Source organism: Lucilia sericata, unplaced genomic scaffold, assembly GCF_015586225.1.
Source record: "Lucilia sericata isolate MDLA Ls3-8-SP2 unplaced genomic scaffold, ASM1558622v1 Contig000266F_arrow, whole genome shotgun sequence".
NCBI classification, from domain to species: domain Eukaryota; kingdom Metazoa; phylum Arthropoda; class Insecta; order Diptera; family Calliphoridae; genus Lucilia; species Lucilia sericata.
Genome location: NW_023994291.1, coordinates 460,343 through 478,126, shown reverse-complemented (window position 1 = coordinate 478,126; position 17,784 = coordinate 460,343). Strand labels below are relative to the sequence as shown.

The following is a 17,784-nucleotide window of genomic DNA, read 5'->3' as shown; positions in this document are numbered from 1 at the left end:
TATAGACTAGACTATAGCTCGACTATAGAGTAGACTATAGACTAGACTAAAGACCAGACTATAGACTGGACTGTAGACTAGACTATATACTATACTAAAGACCAGACTATAGACTAGACTATAGACTAGACTATAGACTAGACTACAGACTAGACTGTAGACTAGACTATATACTATACTAAAGACCAGACTATAGACTAGACTATAGACTAGACTATAGACTAGACTATAGACTAGACCATAGACTAGACTAATTATAGCTCCCGTGAAATTCGTCAATGCCGCTTGAAAAAGCGGAACAATTTCTTTATCTTATTGGGTAGTTAAAATATGTTTTTGTTATTTTGTTTCTAAAACATTCATCTTCTTTTAACGACTTCTGCTCCATCACTCCAGCATAGAACTTTTTGTACAGGCCTGTCAGTTATATTGCAAAAACTCACACAGACTTGTAGTTGTAAATGTATATGTTTTGCCAGGACATTTACATTTATTGTTGTTTCATGCAATCCTGTTACAATTTCTTTGAATTGGTTGGAATGTTTTTGTTTTTCTGAATGTTTTGTATTGTTGGCTTTTTGTAAAATTCCAAAAAATACGATAAAAAAGGATAAAAAATTGCAATATATTCTCAATTCTTTGTGGAAAGTACTATTGCAAAAAGTACCATTTGTTATTACGTTTATAATTGTTAACTATTCTTTTTGAAAAGTTACCTTAACAATTACATGGATGTTACATATATTTCTAAATAATATCAATTTGGAATCGGTTTATAGTTTCTAAGAAACTTCTATCCAAATCCCCATAAAGTTCCTAAAGTTAGGGGCATATAAATTTTGACTTCGATAAGAACTCCAACTTATTTTTCTTTCCTATTTATAAATGTTCCGGTATGTGGGGATGTATTGAAATCCCTTGGCTCAACAAGACTAATGGAAAATCCCTTTTTACAAAAACAATGTTATATTTTATTGTTTCGTCTCAATTTCTATTATATTACAAGAGGGAGAGGTGTGTGGGGTTGTTTAAATGGGGATGTGAAAGTCTTGTATCTGCACATCTTTAGTTAAAAAAAAAACTTCCTAAGAGTTTTTGTTATTGTTGGCTTCTTTTAGCTTAAATTTAATATTGGTAACACAGCAACATTTCGTTATACTGTTGTTGTTGTTTTAAGGATTAAAGCTTGTACTTTAAGGCCATCTGTATGTGTAACCTGTTTTGTCTATAAAATTGAAAAGAAAAAAGAAATACTAAAATAACAATCATGATAATAAAATATGATATAATTTTCCTATTTGCCATATGGTGGGAGAATGGTTGGTATAGTACTGGCAACCAAATGATTTATAACAATGGGTTTTTAAGTCAATATTCGTACATACATATACATAGATATAATTTAAATATTAGGGTGGTTTATCTTCTTGAGGCAAATCGTTTAAAACTAAAATGTAAAACTGGTATTCTAAATAGTTAGGTGAAAGTCATTTTTTTCCCTTGTTAAGCTCTTAAAGAAATATCCTTAATATTTTTTTAATTTCTTTAATATTCCTTTTGATTCGTTACCATTTAATTTCGTAAATTTCATAAAATATTGTTCTTTGCATTGCATCGAATAAAACCCACATTACTTTCATTAAAATTTTCAAGATTCTTTAGAATTTCATTTCTTAAACATATTTTTCATACTAAATTTAGACTCATAGAAAGAAAAAATAGATTTCAAAAGGATATACAAATAATTGTATGTATGTGTTTACATATTGTATTTGATTATATATTCCATTAAAATTAGAATTCCTAAGAATTTCTAAAATTATCAAGTTAAAAATTCCATAGAAATTTAGACCAATAAACTATTGTTAAAATCTGTTGTATTGCAGTTCTTTTCCGACTGAATCCTAAACAGATACATATGGATGTATGACAAATATGAGAACAACAAAACATTTTTTACAACTCGAGCAAAACTAGAACAGAACTAGGCCTCAAACAGAACTAGAGCAGATCTTGAACAGAACTAGAACAGAACTAGAACAGAACTAGAACAGAACTAGAATAGAACTAGAAAAGAACTACAACATAACAGAACTAGAACAGAACTAGAGCAGAACTAGAACAGAACTAGAACTAGAACAGAACTAGAACTAGAACAGAACTAGAACAGAACTAGAACAGAACTAGAACAGAACTAGAACAGAACAGAACAGAACTAGAACAGAACTAGAAATGAACTAGAACTGAACTAGAACTAGAACTGAACTAGAACTAGAACTGAACTAGAACTGAACTAGAACTGAACTAGAACTGAACTAGAACTGAACTAGAACTGAACTAGAACTGAACTAGAACTGAACTAGAACTGAACTAGAACTGAACTAGAACTGAACTAGAACTGAACTAGAACTGAACTAGAACTGAACTAGAACTGAACTAGAACTGAACTAGAACTGAACTAGAACTGAACTAGAACTGAACTAGAACTGAACTAGAACTGAACTAAACTGAACTAGAACTGAACTAGAACTGAACTAGAACTGAACTAGAACTGAACTAGAACTGAACTAGAACTGAACTAGAACTGAACTGGAACTGAACTAGAACTGAACTAGAACTGAACTAGAACTGAACTAGAACTGAACTAGAACTGAACTAGAACTGAACTAGAACTGAACTAGAACTGAACTAGAACTGAACTAGAACTGAACTAGAACTGAACTAGAACTGAACTAGAACTGACTAGAACTGAACTAGAACTGAACTGGAACTGAACTAGAACTGAACTAGAACTGAACTAGAACTGAACTAGAATGAACTAGAACTGAACTAGAACTGAACTAGAACTGAACTAGAACTGAACTAGAACTGAACTAGAACTGAACTGGAACTGAACTAGAACTGAACTAGAACTGAACTAGAACTGAACTAGAACTGAACTAGAACTGAACTAGAACTGAACTGGAACTGAACTAGAACTGAACTAGAACTGACTAGAACTGAACTAGAACTGAACTAGAACTGAACTAGAACTGAACTAGAACTGAACTAGAACTGAACTAGAACTGAACTAGAACTGAACTAGAACTGAACTAGAACTGAACTAGAACTGAACTAGAACTGAACTATGAACTGAACTAGAACTGAACTAGAACTGAACTAGAACTGAACTAGAACTGAACTAGAACTGAACTAGAACTGAACTAGAACTGAACTAGAACTGAACTAGAACTGAACTAGAACTGAACTAGAACTGAACTAGAACTGAACTAGAACTGAACTAGAACTGAACTAGAACTGAACTAGAACTGAACTAGAACTGAACTAGAACTGAACTAGAACTGAACTAGAACTGAACTAGAACTGAACTAGAACTGAACTAGAACTGAACTAGAACTGAACTAGAACTGAACTAGAACTGAACTAGAACTGAACTAGAACTGAACTAGAACTGAACTAGAACTGAACTAGAACTGAACTAGAACTGAACTAGAACTGAACTAGAACTGAACTAGAACTGAACTAGAACTGAACTAGAACTGAACTATAACTGAACTAGAAACCTGAACTAGAACTGAACTAGAACTGAACTAGAACTGAACTAGAACTGAAACTAGAACTGAACTACTGAACTGAACTAGGAACTGAACTAGAACTGAACTAGAACTGAACTAGAACTGAAACTAGGAACTGAACTAGAACGAACTAGAACTGACTCGAACTGAACTAGAACTGAACTAGAACTGAACTAGACACTGGAACTAGAACTGAACTAGAACTGAACTAGAACTGAACTAGAACTGAACTAGAACTGAACTAGAACTGAACTAGAACTGAACTAGAACTGAACTAGAACTGAACTAGAACTGAACTAGAAACTGACTAGAACTGAACTAGAACTGAACTAGAACTGAACTAGAACTGAACTAGAACTGAACTAGAACTGAACTAGAACTGAACTAGAACTGAACTAGAACTGAACTAGAACTGAACTAGAACTGAACTAGAACTGAAACTAGACTGAACTAGAACTGAACTAGAACTGAACTAGAACTGAACTAACTGAACTAGAACTGACTAGAACTGAACTAGAACTGAACTAGAACTGAACTAGAACTGAACTAGAACTGAACTAGAACTGAACTAGAACTGAACTAGAACTGAACTAGAACTGAACTAGAACTGAACTAGAACTGAACTAGAACTGAAAGAACTGAACTAGAACTGAACTAGAACTGAACTAGAACTGAACTAGAACTGAACTAGAACTGAACTGAACTAGAACTGAACTAGAACTGAACTAGAACTGAACTAGAACTGAACTAGAACTGAACTAGAACTGAACTAGAACTGAACTAGAACTGAACTAGAACTGAACTAGAACTGAACTGAACTGAACTGAAAGAACTGAACTGAACTAGAACTGAACTAGAACTGAACTAGAACTGAACTAGAACTGAACTAGAACTGAACTAGAACTGAACTAGAACTGAACTAGAACTGAACTAGAACTGAACTAGAACTGAACTAGAACTGAACTAGAACTGAACTAGAACTAAACTAGAACTGAACTAGAACTTAACTAGAACTTAACTAGAACAACTAGAACTGAACTGAACTAGAACTGAACTAGAACTGAACTAGAACTGAACTAGAACTGAACTAGAACTGAACTAGAACTGAACTAGAACTGAACTAGAACTGAACTAGAACAGAGGCAGAACTGAGATAGAACTAAACTCTTTGTATGTTATTAGTTTTTCAACTGAAATCTACTATAGGCTGCAACAATTTATAATTTATTTTCCTATTTTAATTAAATGTATTTAAGTAGAAAATATACATTGTTTTTGTTTTAGCAGTATGTTTTCACACTACCCCGACAAAGAACAAATACGCATTAAATTTATACATTTATACACTATAGTTAGTGTTTATCTAATCATTATTTAAAAGCTACAATTATTCACATTTTTTTTCTATTTGTACAATGACTTTTTATTTCATAATTTAATAACAATTTATTGTTTATATTCGTATTATGACTCAGAGCTGAAAATCAACAATTTAAAATAAATAACATTTTTTGAATATGAATTGAGTTATTTTAATAGGAATAAGTAGTCAATAGTAGCAATTCATATAAATTATGAATATGAAAAAGTAAAACTGTAACTAAATAGTTTTAAAATTCTAAATATAAAATTACACTTTATGAAAAGTAAAAATTTATAAATGCAAAAACACTCTTATATTTTCCCAACATATTTATATCCTTTGTCAAACTTTTTACAATAACTTTTTTGTTTATCTTCTTCTATATTTTCATACTTTTTAATTCGGAAAAAACAACTTTGTTTAAATGGACCAGGAATGGGAGCAGAAACTATGGAAAACAAAGGACGAAGCCATAAAGTAAAATGTTGTAAGAGGTAAATTTGTATTTTTATTTTTCCCTCTTTTTTTTTGTAAAGTATGTCGACATTGCTTTATGTTTTTTGTTGTTATACTTAGTTGTTACTTTTGTTGTTGTTGGCATGCTTAAGTTCAAATTAGAATCATAAAAGCGGCAGCAACAACAAATATATTGTAAATCCTTGCCAAAGCAAAAGTAGAGAGAACTCAAAGTTTATACAAAGATATAAATACACTTTTACACACTCAAATGACGTAAAAAGAAATAAACAACAAAAACAAATAAACTGATACAAACACAATTTCAGGCCAGGAGCAAGAAGAAAATAGAAAGTACAAGAAAAACTACAGCAACAATAAAATGTTATTAAATAATGTAAGGAAGTAGGTATTGCAGACACTGTGGGTTGTTTAGCTAAATTATAAATACAAATAAGAACTATGCCAACGTATGATGAATGTTTATGATTTCTAAATTAATATTACTCATACTAGAACTGAACTATAACTGAAATAGAACTGAACTAGAACTAAACTAGAACCAAACTAGAACTAAACTAGAACTTAACTAGAACTAAACCAGAACTAAACTAGAACTGAACTAGAACTAAACTAGAACTAAACTAGAACTGAAATAGAACTGAACTAGAACTAAACTAGAACTAAACTAGAACTGAACTAGAACAGAACAGAACAGAACAGAACTAGAACTAGAACTAGAACTAGAACAGAACTAGAACTAGAACTAGAACTGAACTAGAACTGAACTAGAACTGAACTAGAACTGAACTAGAACTGAACTAGAACTGAACTAGAACTGAACTAGAACTGAACTAGAACTGAACTAGAACTGAACTAGAACTGAACTAGAACTGAACTAGAACTGAACTAGAACTGAACTAGAACTGAACTAGAACTGAACTAGAACTGAACTAGAACTGAACTAGAACCGAACTAGAACTGAACTAGAACTGAACTAGAACTGAACTAGAACTGAACTAGAACTGAACTAGAACTGAACTAGAACTGAACTAGAACTGAACTAGAACTGAACTAGAACTGAACTAGAACTGAACTAGAACTGAACTAGAACTGAACTAGAACTGAACTAGAACTGAACTAGAACTGAACTAGAACTGAACTAGAACTGAACTAGAACTGAACTAGAACTGGACTAGAACTGATTTAGAACTGATTTAGAACTGATTTAGAACTGAACTAGAACTGAACTAGAACTGAACTAGAACTAGAACTGAACTAGAACTGAACTAGAACTGAACTAGAACTGAACTTGAACTGAACTAGAACTGAACTAGAACTGAACTAGAACTGAACTAGAACTGAACTAGAACTGAACTAGAACTGAACTAGAACTGAACTAGAACTGAACTAGAACTGAACTAGAACTGAACTAGAACTGAACTAGAACTGAACTAGAACTGAACTAGAACTGAACTAGAACTGAACTAGAACTGAACTAGAACTGAACTAGAACTGAACTAGAACTGAACTAGAACTGAACTAGAACTGAACTAGAACTGAACTAGAACTGAACTAGAACTGAACTAGAACTGAACTATAACTGAACTATAACCGAACCGATCTGAACTAGAATTGAACTAAAACTGAACTATGACTAAGTATAGATGTAAGGTACCATATAGTCCCACTTGCCTGGCTTTTAAAAGTGTGTTCTGGTAAGTGAATGACTGTACAAGTGCTTGCTTGTGTGTGTGTGTACAGTCATTCTTGTTGTTTCTGAAAGAGTGGGTGTTTAAAGTGAGGTGAACTAGGATAACGGTAAATAACTGGAGGGTGAAGCAGAGAGTGAAAAAAAAAAGAAATGAGAACAACTTGTATATATGTATGTATATGCATGTATGTATATTTACATAAAACAAATTCAACAATTACAAAAACATTTAAATCGAGAAAAAAAAGAAAAAATACCAATAGCAACAAAACTAGAGAGTAACTTAGACAAAGGACACATAGAGATTAAGGAAGATAGCAAAAGAAATATAAATGTGTGTTTTTGTAGTATAAAATACAAAGGAGAGGAAAAAGGGTCTGGGTTTTTTTTTTGTTTTTGCCTGCTAGTTTAAAAGGAAGTTTTCTATAAGTAGAATAATAATGTAGAAAATAAAACTTTTTTACTCGTTTGACTTTGTAAGACACGATTTAGATATTATTTTTTGTAATGAAAAACATAAAAGTTTTTGTTATTGGTAAGAGGCGAACTTTCTTTACCCTTTTGATTTAGGAAAAGGTACGTTCTGTTTAGTAGATATAAAAATCTTATTTAAAAAGGGGAGATCTGTAAATGTATTTGTTTAGTGAGGTATGAGTATAATTTGCTTAACAAAAAATTCCAAAAATATTTAAAGCATTTTCTTTTTAATTTAGATTGTATTTAATTTTAAACAATTTTGTATAGTAAGCTTTTTTGGTTATTAAATAATTGTAAAAATTTAATTTTCAGTAAAAATTCACATTAGTAGTTACTGAGAAAAATTAATAAAATATCAAATTAATGCTAAATTTATTTTAAATAACTTGAATTTTTGTTATTATTATACGATTTAAATAATAGTAGTATTTATTTTATAAAATTTTATTTGAAAGTAGATTTCCATTGAAATTTCATAATTCAAAATAAACTTATATTTTTATTTAAGTGAATACCTATCAGGAATTATGTAGTTTATTTATAATCAAACAGCTGTATTTACAAATCAAAATACCTTGAACATCCTTTTTATATTAAAATAATATTAACTTATAACACCAACCAAAGCCCCATTTTAAATAGCACAACCTATTCTGAAATTATAGGGAAATTTAAAGTAAAACATGCCGCAAGTATGAGGAGAGAATGAATGAATGTTTTTATTTTTTATTTCAACTGGTGTTTTCATTTTTCCATGACTGTAGGCAGCAAAAGTTTAACAAGAAGTAGAAGAAGAACAAAAAAAAGCAAAAAATACTACACAGTTCATGATGCCAACAATTGCAAGTTCTATGGCACACAAATATTTTCAATGTAATGTTTTTCGTTATAGCAAAAGGGAGCAAGCTGGAGTAGGATAGAACGAGTGTAAGAGAAATAGTGGGCAATTGTGGGTGATGTACTTTAACGGTATTTTTCTTATATGTTTATATATGAATTTAATGTACACTTTAAACACTAGTTAGTTTAAAACTATCGACAGCTCTGTAAAATAAGAACTTATCAGTTCTAGTTCTGTTTTAGTTCTGTTCTAGTTCTGTTCTAGTTCTGTTCTAGTTCTGTTCTAGTTCTGTTCTAGTTCTGTTCTAGTTCTGTTCTAGTTCTGTTCTAGTTCTGTTCTAGTTCTGTTCTAGTTCTGTTCTAGTTCTGTTCTAGTTCTGTTCTAGTTCTGTTCTAGTTCTGTTCTAGTTCTGTTCTAGTTCTGTTCTAGTTCTGTTCTAGTTCTGTTCTAGTTCTGTTCTAGTTCTGTTCTAGTTCTGTTCTAGTTCTGTTCTAGTTCTGTTCTAGTTCTGTTCTAGTTCTGTTCTAGTTCTGTTCTAGTTCTGTTCTAGTTCTGTTCTAGTTCTGTTCTAGTTCTGTTCTAGTTCTGTTCTAGTTCTGTTCTAGTTCTGTTCTAGTTCTGTTCTAGTTCTGTTCTAGTTCTGTTCTAGTTCTGTTCTAGTTCTGTTCTAGTTCTGTTCTAGTTCTGTTCTAGTTCTGTTGTAGTTCTGTTCTAGTTCTGTTCTTGTTCTGTTCTGTTCTAGTTCTGTTCTAGTTCTGTTCTAGTTCTGTTCTAGTTCTGTTGTAGTTCTGTTGTAGTTCTGTTATAGTTCTCTTATAGTTCTGTTTTAGTGCCGCCTATGGGTGTTGTTGTTGCTTTTGATGATGTTTTTTGTTTGTATTTATTTATTTTGATAACTTGTTGTTGTTGGTCTCTTACATTTCCTTTCATCTATTACGAGTTTTAATTTTATTTATTTTGTTTTTTTTTTTTTTTTTTTTGACCTAATGTTGGCTTTGTGTGTACCTTGTTGCTGTATTAAGTATACGTACCAGTGTGTACTTGTATTTCTACAAGAGTTTCGAAGTCAGGGTTGTGCATTGAGAAAATTACAGAACTAACAGCAGAACTTAGCAAAATTAAATTAAAATTCTGTATAAATTATTAAAATTTCCTGAAAATTTATCCATAATAGGACTTTAAAAAATCTCTTATAAGTCATTCATAGCTGGTGTAGGGTATTGGCAAGTTCGAATATATACATTCATATAATATTTTGTTTTATATTATAAGTATAAATATGTATGTGTATTACGTAAGGGAATCCCCAATATTTGGGGTGTGGGGTACGTGCACAAACATACATAGAGTTTCCCCATTCATATCTATGTATGTACATTCACTATAAGTAAAAGCATTAAACGTAACTTTTATAAAACAGAGAAACAATAAAGGCAACAAATACAACAGTTTTTTATATAGAAGCACATCTATGTATGTATATGTATTTACATTAGGGGGTTACCTTTCATATGAACCAATAGAAAAAACTAATCAACAGAATTTTCTCAGTAATTTAGAGCAAAAATCAAAATAATAAAAAATGTTAATGAAACAGATCGGAGTCCTTTATTTTGGCAATAATGGAACCGCACTAATGAACATAACTATGAAGTCTGGTTCAAAAAATAACAAGTACTTTTGTTAGATTCTGTTTAAAGAACAAGTTCAGTTGAGTTTTAATATTTTTGTTGCTTTTGTTTGTTCCTTTACTTTTGTGGCTTTGTGTATGTGTGTGTGTATGTCTGAACTTTGTAAATGTTTTAACGTCAAAATATTTATATACATATAAGATTTTATTTATTCTTTTTTCCTTTATTTATCGCATAAAGCTGAAATTTTGTTATTTATGTTTTGTGAGTAAGTTTTTCAGTGAAGAACTTTCTTTTCATCCTAAAGTTTTATTTGTATGATGAAGTTTTTCAGTTTCTTTGTTTTTGTGAAAATAATTATTTTCTGCAGTTATTTTTTGTTTTTGAACATGTCATAAATTTAATTATGTTTTTTTTAATTAAATTATAGAAATTTTACGATACAAACTGGTTCCTCTAGTAACACCGATTTTGCAGTTTCAATAGAATTATTTTAGACTATAACTAGGCTATAGACTAGACTATGGACTAAACTATAGACTAGACTATAGACTATACTATAGACTATACTATAGACTAGACTATAAACTCGACTATATACTAGACTATAGACTAGACTATAGACTAGACTATAGACTAGACTATAGACTAGACTATAGACTATACTATAGACTAGACTATATACTAGACTATAGACTAGACTATAGACTATACTATAGACTAGACTATACTATAGACTAGACTATAGACTAGACTATTGACTAGACTATAGCCTAGACTATAGACTAGACTATAGACTAGACTATAGACTAGACTATAGACTAGACTATAGACTAGACTATAGACTAGACTATAGACTAGACTATAGACTAGGGTACAGACTAGTTTATAGACTAGACTATAGACTAGGCTACAGACTAGACTATAAACTAGACTATAAACTAGACTATAGACTAGACTATAGACTAAACTATAGACTAAACTATAGACTAAACTATAGACTAAACTATAGACTAAACTATAGACTAAACTATAGACTAAACTATAGACTAAACTATAGACTAAACTATAGACTAGACTATGGACTAGACTTTAGACTAGACTATAGACTGGACTACAGATTAGACTATGGACTATACTATAGACTAGACTGTAGACTATAGACTATACTATAGACTAGACTATAGACTAGACTATAGACTATACTATAGACTAGACTATAGACTAGACTATAGACTAGACTATAGCCTAGACTATAGACTAGACTATAGACTAGACTATAGACTAGACTATAGACTAGACTATAGACTAGACTATAGACTAGACTATAGACCAGACTATAGACTAGACTATAGACTAGACTATAGACTAGACTATAGACTAGACTATAGACTAGACTATAGACTAGACTATAGACTAGACTATAGACTAGACTATAGACTAGACTATAGACTAGACTATAGACTAGACTATAGACTAGACTATAGACTAGACTAGACTATAGACTAGACTATAGACTAGACTATAGACTAGACTATAGACTAGACTATAGACTAGACTAGACTATAGACTAGACTATAGACTAGACTATAGACTAGACTATAGACTAGACTATAGACTAGACTATAGACTAGACTATAGACTAGACTATAGACTAGGCTACAGACTAGACTATAAACTAGACTATAACTAGACTATAGACTAGACTATAGACTAAACTATAGACTAAACTATAGACTAACCTATAGACTAGACTATGGACTAGACTTTAGACTAGACTATAGACTGAACTACAGACTAGACTATGGACTATACTATAGACTAGACTGTAGACTATAGACTAGACTATAGACTAGTCTATCGATTACACTATATATTAAACTATAGGCTTCATTGAAATTCAGAAAGTTTTTTTTGGCCTGACTAGGATATGAATCTCAACCTAAGATAATTTTCTTCCTTTAACTTAAACTAACAATTTAACTAGAAATATACTTACTTCCTCTACTGCTGCCTTTGCGTCGTGCCATTTTAAAATATTGCTGTAGCTGCTTTTCTCGTCTCTCAATTGCTGGGGTGTTATTTATAAATAGGAAAAATATTGTGAAAATATTTTCCTTTATAAGGACATAAATGTTATTACAGTTTAATTTTAAGGACCATGCAATAGAATTCCTGTTAACATTTGCTTGATATTTTGGTGAATTTTTTGCACAAATTCAAAAATAACAAGAAGATTGTAGATTTCCATTAAAAGTGTTGTTGTTGTGACAACAAAATTTATAATGCTTTTATAGTAGTGGTAGAGCTGGAAGCAACAGTGTGTGTGTGTATGGTAGAGAGTGATATCCTGGTATTTTTTTTTAGTACGTTAATATGGTTTTGGTGTTGGTGTGTGTGCTGTGGGAGCCAGCTGTAGAAAGAGAGTATTTTTTATAAAAATAGATGTCCTTGACTATTAAACTCCTTGTTTTCCTATATGTAACTTACAAGTTAAATTAAGTGTGTATTTTAATGTTTTAGTTTTATTTCCGGTTTATTTTAAAAATTGGTTTTCTGTTATTTAATTATGTTGATATGTTTAGTTGCCTAGTTTGACCCCTTTTGTTGTTGGTTGTAAATGTAAGTTGTTGTTGTAGTTTTTACATTTTATAAATCCTGATTTATCACATTACTTTTGCTCTTTTCTCTTAAAGTTCGTTGAATTCATGGAAATACTATTGTTTGTTTGGTTTTTTTTGTTGATTGTTTTTATTGTAGTCGTTGTTTTTCGTGTTTTTTACTGTAATTTGCGCGCGCACTTGTTTTTTTTAATGAAAATTTTCTCTAGTTTAAACCGTTACATTCAAATATATTTTACTCTTTTTAAGCTCTTTTGCTCAGATTCTCTTTTTTTTTTCAGTTTAATTATGTTTTGTTGTTGCTTAGGGATATGCAAGTGTGAGAGCGAAGAGTAAAACCATTTTTGTTTGGTTTTTTTTAAAGCTATTTCCGTTTACGTGTATTTCGCCCGTTATTACATGTCTGCACGTACCGTTTTTGTTGTTGTTTTTGCTATAACAGTGACGTTTCAACTCTTTGTTATTTAAACTAGAGCGTGTGTAAGACAATGTTTGTCAAAGGGATCTCCCCAAATACACAGAGTCACATACATATGTGTTTGTGTGTGTTTATTTTATTATGATTATTTGTTTTCATTTATTTTCAACATTCATTCAACTTGTACTTTGTTTTTGTTGTTCTTGCTATTCTGCAGCTATTCTGCAGAAGGTGGTTTTTGCCTAAAGGCTCTCTTTGTATTAAGTATGTTTGTATATGCTGGGCTTACAACAACAACAACCATAATACAGGATTTGTTTGTTATGGCTTTGTAGTGGTTTTATTTTAGAACTTCTCCCCCCTGGCTCTTCTCTGCTTTGTAAAAGGAAATTCTATTCCCCATATAATTGTTGGTTTTCTTGTATGTATAAATATTTGTTGTTGTAGAAAAACATTCCTTGCTAAAAATTTGTTATAAAAAAAAACTAAACACCCAAACTTTACTTATTTATTTAAATAAATTTATTAATTATTTTCTTTTTTATATCTTCAACTAAATATTTTTCATTTATATATTATTTTTCACTTTTCATTCAAAATAATTATTATTATTTTCTTCAATATAAGATTTTTTTAAAAAATAAACAAAAACTTTTTATTTAAATAAATAATTTATTTTTATAAATTTATTTTCATTTCTTTTATTTTTTTCTTCATTTACTATATTTTGAAAAATAAAATTATTTGAAACACGTTTTATATCCGTTTAAAAATTTGTATCCGTACGTACGTCCTGCTCTAACAACGACAAGCGACGAACAAACCAGAGTATTTGGCAAATTAGCAAAAAAATAAATATAAAACTTTTTATTAAACCCCCCTCCACTCCTAAAGTTTTGCTAAACAAACTCTTAAATATGTTTTTGTTTGTTTGTTTTTCTTGTGTAAGAGTTTAACTTTTTCTACAGAGAGTTTGCTTTTCCAAAATATGCTCTTACTTGAGTAAATAAAGAGCATATACACTGTTTCCATTTTGTTTTCTAGATTTGTTTAGGTTTTTGTTCATATCCAGTGTTGTCAACATTTTTTCATCAAATCCGGTGGAAATTGTAAAATTTCATCAAAACCTGTAAATTTTGTAATTTTCTAAATAACTTTAGATTAGACTATAGAATAGACCATAGACTAGACTATAGCATAGACTAAAGACTAAACTATGGACTAACCTATAGACTAGTCTATAGACTAGACTAGACTATAGATTATACTATAGACTAGACTATAAACTCGTCTATTGACTAGACTATAGACTAGACTATAGACTAGACTATAAACTAGACTATAAACTAGACTAGACTAGATAGACTAGACTATAGACTAGACTATAGACTAGACTATAGACTAGACTATAGACTAGACTATAGACTAGACTATAGACTAGACTATAGACTAGACTATAGACTAGACTATAGACTAGACTATAGACTAGACTATAGACTAGACTATAGACTAGACTATAGAGACTATAGACAATATAGACTAGACTATAGACTAGACTATAGACTATAGACTAGACCTAATAGACTAGACTATAGACTAGACTATAGACGAGACTATAGACTAGACTATAGACTAGACTATAGACTAGACTATAGACTAGACTATAGACTAGACTATAGACTAGACTATAGACTAGACTATAGACTAGACTATAGACTAGACTATAGACTAGACTTAGACTAGACTATAGACTAGACCTATAGACTAGACTATAGACTAGACTATAGACTAGACTTAGACTAGATATAGACTAGACTATAGACTAGACTATAGACTAGACTACTAATAGACTAGACTATAGACTAGACTATAGACTAGACTATAGACGTAGACTATAGACTAGACTATAGACTAGACTATAGACTAGACTATAGACCTAGACCTATAGACTAGACTATAGACTGACTATAGACTAGACTATAGACTAGACTATAGACTAGACTATAGACTAGACTATAGACTAACTATAGACTAGACTATAGACTAGACTATAGACTAGACCTATAGACTATGACTAGACTAGACTAGACTAGACATAGTAGACTAGACTATAGACTAGAACTAGACTATAGACTAGACTATAGACTAGACTATAGACTAGACTATAGACTAGACTATAGACTAGACTATAGACTAGACTATAGACTAGACTATAGACTAGACTATAGACTAGACTAGACTATAGACTAGACTATAGACTAGACTATAGACTAGACTATAGACTAGACTATAGACTAGACTATAGACTAGACTATAGACTAGACTATAGACTAGACTATAGACTAGACTATAGACTAGACTATAGACTAGACTATAGACTAGACTATAGACTAGACTATAGACTAGACTATAGACTAGACTAGACTATAGACTAGACTAGACTATAGACTAGACTAGACTATAGACTAGACTAGACTATAGACTAGACTAGACTATAGACTAGACTATAGACTAGACTATAGACTAGACTATAGACTAGACTATAGACTAGACTATAGACTAGGCTATAGACTAGACTATAGACTAGACTATAGACTAGACTATAGACTAGACTATAGACTAGACTATAGACTAGACTATAGACTAGACTATAGACTAGACTATAGACTAAACTATAGACTAGACTATAGACTAGACTATAGACTAGACTATAGACTAGACTATAGACTAGACTATAGACTAGACTATAGACTAGACTATAGACTAGACTATAGACTAGACTATAGACTAGACTATAGACTAGACTATAGACTAGACTATAGACTAGACTATAGACTAGACTATAGACTAGACTATAGACTAGACTATAGACTAGACTATAGACTAGACTATAGACTAGACTATAGACTAGACTATAGACGACTATAGACTAGACTATAGACTAGACTATAGACTAGACTATAGACTAGACTATAGACTAGACTATAGACTAGACTATATAGACTAGACTATAGACTAGACTATAGACTAGACTATAGACTAGACTATAGACTAGACTATAGACTAGACTATAGACTAGACTATAGACTAGACTATATACTAGACTATAGACTAGACTATAGACTAGACTATAGACTAGACTATAGAATAGACTAGACTATAGACTAGACTATAGACTAGACTATAGACTAGACTATAGACTAGACTATAGACTAGACTATAGACTAGACTATAGACTAGACTATAGACTAGACTATAGACTAGACTAGACTATAGACTAGACTATAGACTAGACTATAGACTAGACTATAGACTAGACTATAGACTAGACTAGACTATAGACTAGACTATAGACTAGACTATAGACTAGACTATAGACTAGACTATAGACTAGACTATAGACTAGACTATAGACTAGACTATAGACTAGACTATAGACTAGACTATAGACTAGACTATAGACTAGACTATAGACTAGACTATAGACTAGACTATAGACTAGACTATAGACTAGACTATAGACTAGACTAGACTATAGACTAGACTAGACTATAGACTAGACTAGACTATAGACTAGACTAGACTATAGACTAGACTATAGACTAGACTATAGACTAGACTATAGACTAGGCTATAGACTAGACTATAGACTAGACTATAGACTAGACTATAGACTAGACTATAGACTAGACTATAGACTAGACTATAGACTAAACTATAGACTAGACTATAGACTAGACTATAGACTAGACTATAGACTAGACTATAGACTAGACTATAGACTAGACTATAGACTAGACTATAGACTAGACTATAGACTAGACTATAGACTAGACTATAGACTAGACTATAGACTAGACTATAGACTAGACTATAGACTAGACTATAGACTAGACTATAGACTAGACTATAGACTAGACTATAGACTAGACTATAGACTAGACTATAGACTAGACTATAGACTAGACTATAGACTAGACTATAGACTAGACTATAGACTAGACTATAGACTAGACTATAGACTAGACTATAGACTAGACTATAGACTAGACTATAGACTAGACTATAGACTAGACTATAGACTAGACTATAGACTAGACTATAGACTAGACTATAGACTAGACTATAGACTAGACTATAGACTAGACTATAGACTAGACTATAGACTAGACTATAGACTAGACTATAGACTAGACTATAGACTAGACTATAGACTAGACTATAGACTAGACTATAGACTAGACTATAGACTAGACTATAGACTAGAATAGACTAGACTATAGACTAGACTATAGACTAGACTATAGACTAGACTATAGACTAGACTATAGACTAGACTATAGACTACACTATAGACTAGACTATAGACTAGACTATAGACTAGACTATAGACTAGACTATAGACTAGACTATAGACTAGACTATAGACTAGACTATAGACTAGACTATAGACTAGACTATAGACTATACTATAGACTAGACTATAGACTAGACTATAGACTAGACTATAGACTAGACTATAGACTAGACTATAGACTAGACTATAGACTAGACTATAGACTAGACTATAGACTAGACTATAGACTAGACTATAGACTAGACTATAGACTAAACTATAGACTAGACTATAGACTAGACTTTTCGACCTTTTGCATTTTATGAAAAGTCGATTTTTCGACTTTTCGACT

The 17,784-nt window shown here is 31.1% G+C and overlaps 1 protein-coding gene and 1 long non-coding RNA gene across 2 annotated transcripts in view; one reads left to right on the top strand and one right to left on the bottom strand.

Annotated features, from left to right (window-relative positions):
• Nucleotides 1-5,358: 5,358 nt before the first annotated feature.
• Nucleotides 5,359-17,784, top strand: part of LOC119602963 (sex peptide receptor) — a 185,354-nt gene continuing 172,928 nt past the window's right edge. Inside the window, 1 exon segment of the mRNA XM_037954794.1 lies at nucleotides 5,359-5,432. The gene's annotated coding sequence lies outside the window, so the exon portion shown is untranslated.
• On the bottom strand, nucleotides 12,487-13,906 carry LOC119602966. Its single transcript, XR_005231383.1, has 2 exons — nucleotides 13,818-13,906; nucleotides 12,487-13,557 (listed from the first exon to the last, which is right to left on the bottom strand). It is a non-coding gene; the product is annotated as an uncharacterized LOC119602966 (long non-coding RNA).